Genomic DNA, 3,998 nt, shown 5'->3' with positions numbered 1-3,998 from the left:
AAATTCAAAAATTCAAAAATTCAAAATTCAAAAATTCAAAAATTCAAAAATTCAAAAATTCAAAAATTCAAAAATTCAAAAATTCAAAAATCAAAAATTCAAAAATTCAAAAATTCAAAAATTCAAAAATTCAAAAATTCAAAAATTCAAAAATTCAAAAATTCAAAAATTCAAAAATTCAAAAATTCAAAAATTCAAAAATTCAAAAATTCAAAAATTCAAAAATTCAAAAATTCAAAAATTCAAAAATTCAAAAATTCAAAAATTCAAAAATTCAAAAATTCAAAAATTCAAAAATTCAAAAATTCAAAAATTCAAAAATTCAAAAATTCAAAAATTCATCAAAAATTCAAAAATTCAAAAATTCAAAAATTCAAAAATTCAAAAATTCAAAAATTCAAAAATTCAAAAATTCAAAAATTCAAAAATTCAAAAATTCAAAAATTCAAAATTCAAAAATTCAAAAATTCAAAAATTCAAAAATTCAAAAATTCAAAAATTCAAAAATTCAAAAATTCAAAAATTCAAAAATTCAAAAATTCAAAAATTCAAAAATTCAAAAATTCAAAAATTCAAAAATTCAAAAATTCAAAAATTCAAAAATTCAAAAATTCAAAAATTCAAAAATTCAAAATTCAAAAATTCAAAAATTCAAAAATTCAAAAATTCAAAAATTCAAAAATTCAAAAATTCAAAAATTCAAAATTCAAAAATTCAAAAATTCAAAAATTCAAAAATTCAAAAATTCAAAAATTCAAAAATTCAAAAATTCAAAAATTCAAAAATTCAAAAATTCAAAAATTCAAAAATTCAAAAATTCAAAAATTCAAAATTCAAAAATTCAAAAATTCAAAAATTCAAAAATTCAAAAATTCAAAAATTCAAAAATTCAAAAAATTCAAAAATTCAAAAATTCAAAAATTCAAAAATTCAAAATTCAAAAATTCAAAAATTCAAAAATTCAAAAATTCAAAAATTCAAAAATTCAAAAATTCAAAAATTCAAAAATTCAAAAATTCAAAAATTCAAAAATTCAAAAATTCAAAAATTCAAAAATTCAAAAATTCAAAAATTCAAAAATTCAAAAATTCAAAAATTCAAAAATTCAAAAATTCAAAATTCAAAAATTCAAAAATTCAAAAATTCAAAAATTCAAAAATTCAAAAATTCAAAAATTCAAAAATTCAAAAATTCAAAAATTCAAAAATTCAAAAATTCAAAAATTCAAAAATTCAAAAATTCAAAAATTCAAAAATTCAAAAATTCAAAAATTCAAAAATTCAAAAATTCAAAAATTCAAAAATTCAAAAATTCAAAATTCAAAATTCAAAAATTCAAAAATTCAAAAATTCAAAAATTCTAAAATTCTAAAATTCTAAAATTCTAAAATTCTAAAATTCAAAAATTCAAAAATTCAAAATTCAAAAATTCGAAAATTCGAAAATTCGAAAATTCGAAAATTCGAAAATTCGAAAATTCGAAAATTCGAAAATTCGAAAATTCGAAAATTCGAAAATTCGAAAATTTGAAAATTTGAAAATTCGAAAATTCGAAAATTCGAAAATTCGAAAATTCGAAAATTCGAAAATTCGAAAATTCGAAAATTCGAAAATTCGAAAATTCGAAAATTCGAAAATTCGAAAATTCGAAAATTCGAAAATTCGAAAATTCGAAAATTCGAAAATTCGAAAATTCGAAAATTCGAAAATTCGAAAATTCGAAAATTCGAAAATTCGAAAATTCGAAAATTCGAAAATTCGAAAATTCGAAAATTCGAAAATTCGAAAATTCGAAAATTCGAAAATTCGAAAATTCGAAAATTCGAAAATTCGAAAATTCGAAAATTCGAAAATTCGAAAATTCGAAAATTCGAAAATTCGAAAATTCGAAAATTCGAAAATTCGAAAATTCGAAAATTCGAAAATTCGAAAATTCGAAAATTCGAAAATTCGAAAATTCGAAAATTCGAAAATTCGAAAATTCGAAAATTCGAAAATTCGAAAATTCGAAAATTCGAAAATTCGAAAATTCGAAAATTCGAAAATTCGAAAATTCGAAAATTCGAAAATTCGAAAATTCGAAAATTCGAAAATTCGAAAATTCGAAAATTCGAAAATTCGAAAATTCGAAAATTCGAAAATTCGAAAATTCGAAAATTCGAAAATTCGAAAATTCGAAAATTCGAAAATTCGAAAATTCGAAAATTCGAAAATTCGAAAATTCGAAAATTCGAAAATTCGAAAATTCGAAAATTCGAAAATTCGAAAATTCGAAAATTCGAAAATTCGAAAATTCGAAAATTCGAAAATTCGAAAATTCGAAAATTCGAAAATTCGAAAATTCGAAAATTCGAAAATTCGAAAATTCGAAAATTCGAAAATTCGAAAATTCGAAAATTCGAAAATTCGAAAATTCGAAAATTCGAAAATTCGAAAATTCGAAAATTCGAAAATTCGAAAATTCGAAAATTCGAAAATTCAAAAATTCGAAAATTCGAAAATTCGAAAATTCGAAAATTCGAAAATTCGAAAATTCGAAAATTCGAAAATTCGAAAATTCGAAAATTCGAAAATTCGAAAATTCGAAAATTCGAAAATTCGAAAATTCGAAAATTCGAAAATTCGAAAATTCGAAAATTCGAAAATTCGAAAATTCGAAAATTCGAAAATTCGAAAATTCGAAAATTCGAAAATTCGAAAATTCGAAAATTCGAAAATTCGAAAATTCGAAAATTCGAAAATTCGAAAATTCGAAAATTCGAAAATTCGAAAATTCGAAAATTCGAAAATTCGAAAATTCGAAAATTCGAAAATTCGAAAATTCGAAAATTCGAAAATTCGAAAATTCGAAAATTCGAAAATTCGAAAATTCGAAAATTCGAAAATTCGAAAATTCGAAAATTCGAAAATTCGAAAATTCGAAAATTCGAAAATTCGAAAATTCGAAAATTCGAAAATTCGAAAATTCGAAATTTCGAAAATTTTAAAATTTTAAAATTCGAATATTCGAAAAATTCGAAAATTCGAGAATTCGAAAATTCGAAAATTCGAAAATTCGAAAATTCGAAAATTCGAAAATTCAAAAATTCGAAAATTTGAAAATTTGAAAATTTGAAAATTTGAAAATTTGAAAATTTGAAAATTTGAAAATTTGAAAATTTGAAAATTCGAAAATTCGAAAATTCGAAAATTCGAAAATTCGAAAATTCGAAAATTCGAAAATTCGAAAATTCGAAAATTCGAAAATTCGAAAATTCGAAAATTTGAAAATTTGAAAATTTGAAAATTTGAAAATTTGAAAATTTGAAAATTTGAAAATTTGAAAATTTGAAAATTTGAAAATTTGAAAATTTGAAAATTTGAAAATTTGAAAATTTGAAAATTTGAAAATTTGAAAATTTGAAAATTTGAAAATTTGAAAATTTGAAAATTTGAAAATTTGAAAATTTGAAAATTTGAAAATTTGAAAATTTGAAAATTTGAAAATTTGAAAATTTGAAAATTTGAAAATTTGAAAATTTGAAAATTTGAAAATTTGAAAATTCGAAAATTCGAAAATTCGAAAATTCGAAAATTCGAAAATTCGAAAATTCGAAAATCCGAAAATTCGAAAATTCGAAAATTCGAAAATTCGAAAATTCAAAAATTCGAAAATTCGAAAATTCGAAAATTCGAAAATTCGAAAATTCGAAGATTTGAAAATTCGAAAATTCGAAAATTCGAAAATTCGAAAATTCGAAAATTCGAAAATTCGAAAATTCGAAAATTCGAAAATTCGAAATTTCGAAAATTCGAAAATTCGAAAATTTTAAAATTTTAAAATTCGAATATTCGAAAAATTCGAAAATTCGAAAATTCGAAAATTCGAAAATTCGAAAATTCGAAAATTCGAAAATTCGAAAATTCGAAAATTCGAAAATTCGAAAATTTGAAAATTTGAAAATTTGAAAATTCGAAAATTCGAAAATTTGAAAATTTGAAAATTTGAAAATTTGAAAA

The sequence above is a fragment of the Topomyia yanbarensis genome, chromosome 2, assembly GCF_030247195.1.
Source record: "Topomyia yanbarensis strain Yona2022 chromosome 2, ASM3024719v1, whole genome shotgun sequence".
NCBI classification, from domain to species: domain Eukaryota; kingdom Metazoa; phylum Arthropoda; class Insecta; order Diptera; family Culicidae; genus Topomyia; species Topomyia yanbarensis.
This window is presented reverse-complemented; position numbering follows the sequence as displayed.